This window comes from Lactuca serriola, chromosome 9 (assembly GCF_051521515.1).
Source record: "Lactuca serriola cultivar US96UC23 chromosome 9, Lser_US96UC23_V15, whole genome shotgun sequence".
In the NCBI taxonomy this organism is placed as follows: Eukaryota; Viridiplantae; Streptophyta; class Magnoliopsida; order Asterales; family Asteraceae; genus Lactuca; species Lactuca serriola.
The window spans coordinates 14702647-14715324 of NC_136416.1; the positions used below are offsets into that span (position 1 = coordinate 14702647).

At 35.1% G+C, this 12678-nt stretch overlaps 1 pseudogene; it reads left to right on the forward strand.

The window, feature by feature from the left end:
- Window positions 1–5849: 5849 nt before the first annotated feature.
- LOC145073742 (transcriptional corepressor LEUNIG_HOMOLOG-like) lies at window positions 5850–11864 on the forward strand (annotated as a pseudogene).
- Window positions 11865–12678: the final 814 nt, after the last annotated feature.

The following is a 12678-nucleotide window of genomic DNA, read 5'->3' on the forward strand; positions in this document are numbered from 1 at the left end:
TTGAATGCATTAGAGGAAAGCACCTTAATCAATGAAAGGTACATTGATAGGAAAGGGTGAGCTGCTTAACTACTTGGAAGACATGGTGGGCAGCTGTGCTACCATAAGGCAAGAAATCAAGATTAAGAAAGTTCGGTCCATATGAGTTTGAATTTGTCGTAAACTTTGGTTTTAAAAAATTCACATGGATAGGAACACATACACTGTTTAAATCTAAGTGTCATAAGATTTCCTCCTTCATGAAAATGATTGTGAGGAAATGCTTTCACTAAGAAAGATTTTAAGAAGATAGTGATTGTAAAATTGCATTCTCGAATTCAATTATGGTTACGGTATCCCTTTCCATGATTTGAATTGTGAGGTTTGGCAATTAGTCTTAAATGTTTAGACACACATATGAACTATCTAAGGCAAAGGTGTATAAGTTTAAGAGGCCTTGATACAAGATTATCAAAGCATTAAGTATTAGAAACATGGACTTAAGAAATTCAATAGGTATTGTTATTCTGAAAGTTAAAGATGTTTATGAATACATGCCGAAGCTAGTGGGAGCATAAGTGTTATGTTTTATAATAATCATCATGATAGTGGGAGCATAAAAGTTATGATTTTATGATTATTAAGGCACGTATTGCAAGTCGGCAATATTAATTATAGAAAACAAGAGTTATACCTTGCAAAGTAGTAAGGGTTATAAAGTTGTTTTGCTATAATTAAGGGAGAGAATATTATGCTTCATTTCAAATCTAAAGGCTTAGGTTGTGGAATGTTAATAAATTTAGTCAAAGGTACATAGTGTGTTCTTAAAATTTCGATTATGATTACTGCAACGTTCATGAGTGCTTATGAATGTTATTTGAGCATTGGATTAAACCCACACTCACTTGGATCACTCCATGGATTGTATCACGAGTGATTGGTGAGACGATAACATCTTATATTCTTGAAACCGAGATGTGTGAGTTGTATCTTGCAAATCGGTTGCACATTGATAATATGTAAACGCACTAGTAACTTGGTGTTATAAAACATATTGTTGTGTGTGATTTGGTTAGTGAGTGCAAGCAAGCATTGTATCAACGTTTATCCGTTCCTTTTATCCAAAGCAGGATAAAAGCGATATCTTTGGGCCCCTCGATGATTTAGTGATGACAAACGTAAATGCTCGGCCGGGCTAGGGCTAATTTGATTTGTTCAATTAGTCAGTCGTCATAAATCGGGAATCGAGATATAGTACAAAGAGAATGATTTGAAATCATATCTCATATGATATCAAGAATGGAGGAATATATGATCCCTTATCTAAGGACACGCGTATCTGATAGGATCAGAGTTGACAGCGGCTTTGGAAAGCTACGATTGCAGATCAGGATCTGAAGTCATACGCATAATAGTTATTAGACTTATCCAAGTGGGAGACTGTTGGATTAGTGTCTAAGTCCATAACTATTTTGGTATGTACTTGACCCGATGGTGCATGGTCCTTTTGGGTTGCCTTCACCAAAGCAACTTGATAGTATGAATTATGGAGAGAAAGGATTAAATATGATTTATTAATATATTATGGGAATAATATATTAAAGGAGAAATCATATTGTTTAATTAATATTAGTCAAGAATTAATTGGTAATTAGTTTTGTGACTAAAAGAGATTAATTAAACTTAAGGGACCGGAATTGTAATTATAAGATAATTGCAATTTGGCCATGGATTGTCTTGAATCAAGAGGTGGACGAATTCTAATGGGAAACCCATAAGGAAATCGTCCAAGGGCTTGATTAAAGGAGTCCATGGGTTGCTTAGGGCTTAAGCAACCAAATTAGGGTTTCCTTGTTAGATAACCCTAATTGCCTCACTATATATAGATCCATTAAGGACCAAAAACGTGGACAAGCTTCTTGCTAGGGTTTCACACGGGTTTTGGCAGCCTCCATCCTCTCTCCTCTTCATCCTCTTGCTTATGGTGTTTGTGAACCATTAGAGGAGTGACACTTGTGACTCTAAGCCTTCCAAAGTCAATACAAGGAGATTTGGGATTGTTATTGCTACATAACAATCAAGGTAACATCTTAAACCTATTCTCATGTTAATATGATTACTTGAATGTTCGAATTTGGGTTTATAGTCTTGGATAACTTGCATGTACAATAGAGAACCCTAGATCCAAGCATTAGGGTTTGTATGAGCACATAGGATGTTCTTAGGACCAAAACCTATCAATAGCAACCCTAGCTGTTGTTGTGAAGATCTAAGGCTTTTTTAGTGATTCTTGTGAGTTTTCGTCCCAAGGAAGAAGGAAGAGCATAGAAGGATCAAGAGGGGACTGAAGGATTCGAGTTTGGTTTATCAATTGCAGTCTTTGGAAGGTATAAAGTCTGAACCTTGCTCATTCTTTTGTTAGATCCCTCTTTGGAGTGATTTAGGGCTTTTATAAGCCATTTTTGGTGGCCAACCATGTTTGCAAACATGGTTGGGGGTTTGAGTTTCTGTATCATGTCATTTTATGAGCCACAAGTAAGATCTAGGTTGCTTTTTGCACCAAGGAAGGCCCCATGCAACAAAAGAACCATTCTAAAGCCTTTTTAAGCTCTAATGTCCTATGTTTGCACGTAAAGTTTGTAACTTTATGTGCTAGATCGAGTTTAGGGGCCTGGTCTATCATTTGGTTAAGTGTTGTACATCAAAAATCGAAGTTCTTAGTAAGGAATGTGATAGACTTGGCGAGTCCATTCCTGGACTTGGCGAGTCCAAGGATTTTGGTCCCATATCAGTGAGGGTCGTAAGGACCAGTTAAGTGTGGAAGGGTTTTTAGGAGTCTCGGGGAGTGACCCAACGTTCTGGACTAAGCAAAGTGTTCTGGGAATTCATGGTACTCGGCGAGTCCAAGACAATTTTCATGGAACTCGGCGAGTTGTTCATCAACTCGGCGAGTCGAGGACAGATAGTGTTCATAGGATGAAGAGTAACTCGACGAGTTGTTCATACAACTCGGCGAGTCAGGTCAGGACATGAGTATCAGTTGATGATGAACTCGACGAGTTGTTCATAAAACTCGACGAGTCAGATGTGGATTCAGTCGGTGTTCATTTAGAAGGAAAACTCATCGAGTCATCGCCTAACTCGATGAGTAGAGACGGGTATGAGGTCTGATGGAAGGATAGAGACTCGGCGAGTTGACGAGTCAACTCGGCGAGTCAGGTTAACTGGAAGTTGACTTTGACGTTTACTTTGACTTGGTCAAGGGGTAAAATGGTCATTTTACCCTAAGGGTAGATGTCAGTTTCTGACTAAGTGTTTTATGGGAATTTTAGCCGGAAGACTTCCGGAGCAGCCGCGGCAGCAGTCAGAGGATTCCCGCACAGTTCAGCAGATACGAGGTGAGTTGCCTTCCAGTAGGGGTGGGTCTAAGGCCACAATGCCGGCCCACCATTGAGGAGTATTTAGAAGATAATTGTCTTTGTGATAATTTATCTTGGTTTTGTATGCATTTGGTTATGTGTTATATCTGTATGATATGTTGCATGATAGGGATAGTTTCCGTGATAGTGGTCCGTAGGACCAAGGGGTAGGTCAGTACCCAGATATGTCTGAATGTGTGCTTATATCTGCTGTTGTATGCTAGTGGTAGGGGGTGGAATAGTCCCTAGTTACCGGTTGAAAGATACCGATGTCGATTGCCGATTGAAAGATACCGATGACGATTACCGGTTGAAAGATACCGATGATGATTACCGGTTGAAAGATACCGATGGTATTGTATGGTATGTGGTATGATGGGGAACTCACTAATCTTTGTGCTTATGGTTTTAGTTTTTGGTTTCAGGTACCTCTTCGTCTAAGGGGAAGGAGCCGGCGGCGTAGCATGGCATCACACACACATATGATTTTTCCGCATGGTGTTTTCTGGGATTGTGGGTTTCGAATATGATACTTGGTTTTGAGATGTCATGTTTATACAATACTTTCTAATAAATGTTTTATGAATTAATTAATCAAAAAATGAAATTTTTAGGCTTGAATTTTGGGATGTTACAGTCTCAGCTCCGGAAGCGTGTCACTGATGAGACTGCTGTTACATCCTTGGACGACATTCAGGTGGATGAGAGCCTGGACTACATTGAGAGGCCCATTGCAGTTTTGGATAGGAAAACTAAGGTCCTTCATAACAAGGAAGTGAAGCTAGTGAAGGTGCAATGACAGCACCGAAGAGACTATGAATCGACATAGGAGTCGGAAGATGAGATGCGAGACCACTACCCGAATTTGTTTGTATCAACAGACTTTGAGGACGAAGTCGAGTTCAAGTGGGGGAGATTTGTAACGCTTAATCTAGGTATCATTTATTTATGTAAAAGTTTAGGGTTTTGGACTGGGACTCGACGAGTTGGGGGACTCCAACTTGTCGAGTAGGAATCATTTTGGACACGAGATGAAGGGTATACTCGACCAGTTGGAAGGCCCAACTCGACGTGTAGGCACTGGAAAGGAAAACCCTAATTTTCTAGGTTTTGCACCCTATATAAAGAACTTATGTTTCATTTGTGGCCTCCCTCATCGTCTTTACAACCCAGAGAAACCCTAGTTCGAGCTTTACACCTTCTTGAGTTTGTGTGAGAGCCTTGGAGACTGATTTTGATGTGATTGTGAAGGAATTTGGAGCTTGAAGAGGTTAGAGCAAAGGGAGAGGCAGTAGATCCGACATCTACTTTGTGTTAGCAAACATTTGGAGGTAAAAAGTCTTTAGCTTGGCTTTCCATTTCTTAGATCTTCCCTTAAACTTTTCTATTTAACATTTTGTTATAATTAATCTGTTTAGTACACGGGTCTGACAACTAAACATATAATTTTATTTATTTATTTTTCGCATGTTTTTTTCTCATAATTTTCATTTATTTCATATTTCAAATTTAAATAAACTGCTCATTTAATCATTTATATTCATTTAATCATTTATATTTAATATTTTTTGTAATCAACCCGTATAATATATGGATGTAACTACTAGTTAATAACAAATCACTACCTTTTTTATATTTTACTCATAAAGGTTTTATTAACCAACTGTTTTAGTTTAGGTTCGACCATTTGCTTGGAACAACATATGAAATTACGATTTTTTTTATTTGTTATTATGTTTTTTAATTGTTCATATATACCCTTTTTGCATAAATGCCCAACCGAACCTTCGCTTTCCGAACCTCGGCTTGAGGTCCCGTCATACTCGAGCTTTTTACGATGGTCACACTTTCTTCTCCCTCATAAAAGTACTTTGTCAGGTCAATTGTTGTGTTATGGTCCATATTAAACATTAAAACTGAATCTTCAGGAAACTTCGTTGGATTTTCATCCGTTTTGCGGAGTTTATCTTGTTCTTGATCGGACAGTGTGCGTTGAATTGTATGCAATTGTAATAATCGACTGAAGTTTAACTTTACTGCAACTGCGTTTTTTCTGAATTTCGGGAAAACAACTCAAAATTGATTGAAGATAAAAGTTGCATATTGAAATTCGGTAAGATTTGACATTTTTTAGTAGCAGAGAGTACGCGACTTCGTAACCTTTGGTTTACAGTTTGAGTATTAGGAAAGTAGAAATTAGTTTTCATTGAATTTAGCTTAATTGAGGATCGTGGTTCGTGACTTCGTTCGGTTTGCAATGCAGGATTTGTTCTACCGGACTACTGGTATGCTACGAGGCGGTTTGATGAGAAAATATGGAATTACTTGCAGTAAAGTTTATTTGTTATTTGATTTTAATGAATTAACGCGAATTATTTTTAATGATATTATAGAGATTATCGTGGAGAAGAATCTCGACTCACCGTTATAATTGGGTGTTCTGAACCAATCATGTCGCAGAATTGGGAAGCTGATAAGATGTATGCAATGCTTAATCTTTGACTTCGTGTTTACGTATTGTTTGCTGTTACTTATTACCAGTTTTAGTTATTCAATCATATGAACGGGTTTAGTTGATCAAGATAGTAAGGGCGTGCTTGGTTCATGGATTCCAATGGAATCTGAAGGAATCGGAAAGAGAAATTCCATTAACAGATATCAATTTTTCAGTATGTGATAATCTGAGATGATTTAACTTCTATCAAATTCCTTTTTGCTAGGCTGGATGTTTACATCCATGACTATTTGTTAAAACGGAAGATGCACACATCCGCAAAAGCTTTCATGACAGAAGGGAAGGTTGCTACAGATCCTGTAGGTATGTTGTTGAGTTGTTCTTATGTGTACAATCTGGGTATCCTTTATAGATCTCCATTATGCTAAGGCTTTTGATGATCCACTGATTGGTTTATTTATATTTTTTATATTGATTATTGGAGCTTCAAACGATAATAGAAACATAGAATGATTTAAAAGAATCATTCTTATGCATGCAACACACCAACAGATATATATACAGGTTATACACATGATGCACGCAATGTGAAATTGAGTCTGTTTGAGTTTTCAAATTTCAGCTATTGATGCTCCTGGTGGATTTCTTTTGGAATGGTGGTCTGTCTTCTGGGATATATTTATTGCAAGGACAAATGAGAAACATTCTGAGGCTGCTGCATCATATATAGAGGTCTCTTCTCTCTGACTTTTCTTGTTCTTATACTAGACATTTTCACTGGTGAAAAACTGGTTTCACTTTTCTTTTCCCATACTTTATCTTCTTTTTCTCTTATTCTAAAAAAAAAGAATTTCAGACACAACAACTGAAAGCAAAGAGCATCAACAACAACTGCATCTGATGCAACAAAGAAATGTTCACTTACAAAGAAGGGATCCTAATCATCCTCCACTTGGTGGCTCTGTAAATGCTATGAATATGAATGGTGATGGGATGATGGGAAAGCCATCAGCTAGTAGTAGTACACTTGGTGTGAAGTTGCAAGAGGAACCCATGAAGCATTCTTATTCTATGGTTTCAGAAACATCTCCAGCTCTTCTTGATTCCAACAAGATGACCCTTATGAAATCAGCCACAAATCAGCAAGGGTAAATCAGTATTTTCATCAATAAAGATGCTCCTTTTTTTTCTTTCTCCATAGATTGGTTGGGTCTTTATGTTCTATTTTTACGTTGATTCAGCCTGTTGGTACCAGACAATTCTCCAAATGTATCTTCAACTTTGCAGCAAATTCAAGGGAGACCTCAGTTGAATACAATATATTTCCAACACTCTATAAATATATGTTTTTTCTTATTCTCTCTGTTCCATGTTTGGCTCATGAGCTTCTACAAATCCTAGGAAATCAAACAAGAAGTTAACTTGGGTAATACACAGAAATCCTTGCCTACGGATCCTTCATCAATTTATGGACATGCAATTTTTCAGTCAAAGTCTGGTCTGGCTAGTGTGGGTAAGACATATTTCTTTAATTTTACTTGTTTATTTTGGGTGGATTTTGATTTTATGATCCATTTCCATCCATTCAGGATTGAATCAAGGTGTTCCAGGTCTTCCATTAAAGGGTTGGCCTCTAACTGTAAGTTATCATGGTTTTATCTTTCTTGCATCTTATGTTGTTATTTAGTTTGAACTTTGAAAGGGTAAATCTGACAGTTGGTATCAACATGGTTTTCAGGGAATTGACAGTTTACGCCCCAATATGGGTTTGCAAGTACAAAAACCCAATATGCAAAACCAAAATCAGTTTTATTTGGCATCACAACAGCAACAGGCCTTAGGAGCTTCACCAAATTATGGGTCTGTTGGATTACCTAGAGGCAGTCAAAGTATGAAAGATGGTCAACCCACAAGAAATGATGGATCCGTAGGCTCCCCGGGTCAAATGAATTCACCCAAGGTTATGATTTTTCTTTTATGATCCAAATTATGCACAACCACTAATAAACATGCATCAATTAACAATATTTTGGTTGCATTATTGCCTTGATGTTGACGTCAAGTAAAATATTATATAACATATGTAGATGCCTCAAATGCAACAATCTACTTCCCAACAACATGACCAGTTGCAGCAACAAGTTGTGATTTTGTAGATGATCCCCTATTAATTACACAATCCATTAAATATGAAAATATAAATTCAAACCACTGATTGGTTTGGTTTTTTGATACTTAGATAAATTGTAAAGCATAAGAAAATTCATTAATAACTGAACTTAGACTAAATGTGCTATAATTTAGGATAATTGAACGTAAATAAGTGGATTTTTTTTAAAAAATTAATTATCTTATTTAAATACCTAAATATAAGAGTAAATTACAAAAATGGTCCCTGTAGTATAATGGGAATTACAAGTTCATTCCAACTTTTGATTTCCTTACATGGGCAATGATCATGGTTTTAGTTTGTTGCAAGTTTAGTCCTTATGACTAACACTGTTAATAAAAGACCATAAAAATGCGTGTAAAAAGACATTTTTACTCCACTTTTTTTTGTCAGTTTTTTTTTTTAAATGTTCGTCAACAACATGGTGAAACCAGAAAAGTAACCAACGTTGAATTGGTTTTGATCCAGTCATCCATAAAAATGCAAATTAATTTACTAGTTATTTTATTTCCACTATGCCTTAGGGACCATTTTTGTAATTTACTCCAAATATAATATAATTTAGAAAAATTAAATGCGAAGTAAATCAAAAACCTATACTTTAAAAGATGATTAGAAGAAAAATAAAATATATTATAATTAAGAAAATAGTTTAATACAAACTTATGAGCAAATTACAACTTTGGTCCATGTGGTATATTAATTTTCCAGGTTTGGTAAAATGGTCATTTTGAAAAAAAATTAACGACTCATGGTCCAAAACCGCAACAAAATAGGACTTTGGTGACAACTTTGGGACAAAATCAAAAGTCGGACCAAACCTGCGATTATCAGTAAAGCAAAGGGACCAAATTTGTAATAAAAGTCTTTGTTTTTATGTATTATTGATGAATTTTGGGAGGGTTGAAACTTTTTAGCAGAGTAACAGAAAAAGAAAGCAACAACATTCTTCTTCAGCTGGGCCAGCCAATAGTAGTGGCACAGGGAATACACCAAGCTCCCCAGCATCAACTCACACACCAGGGTCTGGAACCGCTGATGGAATGACAACAACAGCTACAAGCCTCCACCATCTACCCAAAACCATCATCATGTATCCTTCTTCTGATCAGGGAACAGCTGCCCTTGCCTCCTCAACAAATCAGCTTGTAAGTTTTTTTTAAATAATATTATATATGCAATTGGGTGGGAATCAAGTTTTGTTTCATATTGCAGGATGACATTGATCATTTTGGAGATGTTTCCCTGGATGATAACGTGGAATCCTTTCTGCAACATGAAGGAGGAGGAGATGGAAGACAAGTTTATGGTGCAATGACGCAACACAAGACAGAGTCTTCTTCCTCTAAGGGTTTGTTGTTTATTTAGTCATAATATCACTCCAGACCCGTTTGTTTGTTTGTTTTTGTGGAAAATTCAAATAAAATTATAATCAACAGGTTTTTCCTTTGGGGAAGTTGGTTGTATACGGACAAGAAAGAAGGTCTTGTGCTATCATTTTTCTTCAGATGGGAAGTTGCTAGCTAGTGCTGGCCATGACAAGAAGGTATACTGCTTCTTAATTGGCTATATAATTAGGTTTGTTTTTTTTTTCTTGTAAAAATCAAACATAAAGTGAAGTTTAATTACTATATTCAGGCAGTTCTATGGAACATGGATACCCTGTACACCTACAAACGGAGACCACCCCTGAAGAACATCAGTTCTTAATTACTGATATTCGTTTCAGACCAAATTCCACCTAGTTTGGAACCACTTCCCTCGATCAATCTGTACGAATATGGGATGCAGCTAATGTAACCTTTCTTTCTTTCTTTCTTTCCTTCCTTCCTTCATGTTTTTACATTATTTCAAGTTAATTTTTGTTTTGCTAATCTCGTTTTCAGCCAAGCTATTGTCTACATGCACACACTGGACATACCTCACATGTTATGTCACTAGATTTTCATCCGAAGAAGACGGATCTCTTTTGCTTCTGTGATAGCAACAATGAAATTCAATACTGGAATATGAACCCATTCCAATGCACTTGCGTTTCCAAGGTTGGTACGGAATATTCATTCTGGTTGATTTTCTTATTATATACTACTAGTATAATATAGCTAACCACCATTAATTCTATCTTATGGGTGTAGCAGGGTGGTAGTGCACAAGTGCGATTCCAACCCGGAAGTGGACAATTACTGGCATCTGCATCAGATAAAGTCGTGTCCATTTTTGATGTTGAAACCGATAGACAAACGCATTCCTTGCAGGTATATATTATATATGTGAGTTTTATAATTTATCGAGTTTGAGTTTATGTTAAATTTGAATACAATTAATGTTGGGAATTGTAAACTACTTGTGCTGGGACATGAATGGAGAGTATTTGGCTTCTGTAAGTGATGAGATTGTGAGAGTGTGGTCTGTGGCCTCTGGGGAATGTATTCATGAGCTCACTTCCAATGAAAACCAATTCTATTCCTGTGTCTTCCATCCAAGTTATTCCGCTCTTTTGGTTGTTGGTGGAATGCGGGTAAGTGATATTTCATTTTCATATACTCTATTGAACTTAAATGCTTTGTTTTCTACTTTTGTTGGATGGAAAGGTAATAGAATGAGTCATGATATGTTTAATTTGGTTGGTGTATAATAATATTTGATTCTTTTACATTATATGTAAATACAAGCTGGTATGGTTTTAAATAATATTATTCTATGTATAATTTAAATATGACTATGAAATTTATATTATAGAAAACTAAAAAGTTTAACATACTAAATAAAAGCTAGCTTGTTATTATCCAAATAAGATTAAGTTAAAAATATTTGTGGAAATTAAAAATGTATATTATTTAAAATCATGAAATCTTTAGAAAAAAATTTGTCTCATTATTTTTTTTTTTTTGGATAATAATAGGTTGTGTTAAAACTTTCATTCCATTACCTACTGGAATGAAAAAAGTATCCCTGTCTAAACAATGAAAATTAATAAAATAGAAGATATCCATTTCTTCAAGATTGGTCTATTAGATCCTATTAAGCAAAATAAACAATTTTTTTGTTTTCATTCCAATAGAATGCTTTCTTCCATTTTGTCACACTAAAGACCGCCTAATGGTCTATTTTGTTGAATGACGAAGCAATGTCCGTTACATTCCATGAACATGCTTGGTTGTTCTATAGTAATTGAATGATTTTTCTTATGAATTTGTTAAATATAATATAATACAAGAATAGTTTTAACATTATTCTATATATTATTTAATTTTAATTGTAGAATTTATTAATCACAAAAGTTAAAGACCTAACCATAATTAAATCTCATCAGAGCCCAAATAAGATTATAACAAACTTTTGTTTTAGAAAATATGATTATAACTAACTAATATCATTAAATTCTTAAAAAAATATTTGTCATTAATTTAAAATAAAAATAAAAATAGGTTATATTACAACTTTCAATCTACTCCATGATGATATGAAAAAATACTCATGCCCAAAGAATGAAAATTAGCTAAGAATAATGAATCAATTCCATTAGCCAAATTCATTCCAATAAAATGAACCATTTCATTCCTTCATACCAAACATTAACTAACTATCTTACACTTGTTTAATTATGGTACACTTTTGAGCTCATATCAAACCTTTAGATTTTTTTTGAATATATATATATATATATATATATATATATATATATATATATATTGCAGTCTTTGGAGTTGTGGAACATGGCTAAAAACAAGAGCTTGACGGTTCCAGCTCACGACAACATAATCGCTGCTTTGGCACAGTCCCCTGTTATAGGATGGTTGCTTCCGCAAGCCATGACGGTTTTGTTAAGTTATGGAAATAACCCTATATATATATATATATATATATATATGTGTGTGTGTGTGTGTGTGTGTAAAGTGAATATACCTAACAACCTTATATAAGCTTAGGTACTTAACCACATCATAATACGTAATTTTGTATCACATTTGCATTGTAATCACCAAAGTTCTTAAAATTCAACCTCATAACTTGATTGCTTCCAAAATCTTTGGGCTTTCACCATTATCTTCCTTCAAATGACGTCTTTCTATCGGAGACCCCCTGGTGGGCTTCATATACTACCGTTACAAATCAAATAGTGCAGGAGGAATATAATGGTGAATGTTTGAAAATTTTGGAAGTAAATCAAGTTAAGGGTTGAAGTTTAAGAACCTTAGATGATTGCAATTGAAATATAATGCAAAATAATGTAGTATAATGTGGTTAGGTACCTAAGCTTATATAAGGTTGTTAGGTATATTCACTTTACCCTATATATATATATATATATATATATATATATATATATATATATATATATATATATATATATATATAGTTATAATGTTGTATGAATGTGGCTGATATTTGCCACTTCAAAATATATGGTTTCGGTTAAAGTTACAGGGTAGGAGTAGATTGTTTGTCCTTGAGTCAAATGCACCGAATTGTCTCCTAATAAGATGATACAATTTCATGTACTTTTTTTTTCTTGGGTAGTGATGACAATGAGATGGATATGGGATATGTATTGGTGATCACAGTCCTATATCCGATTATATAAAAAAAACCGCTCCGTTAAGTTCCCGGTTAGTAAATGGACATCAAGTTGCGGGTATACCCGTAGGTATTGG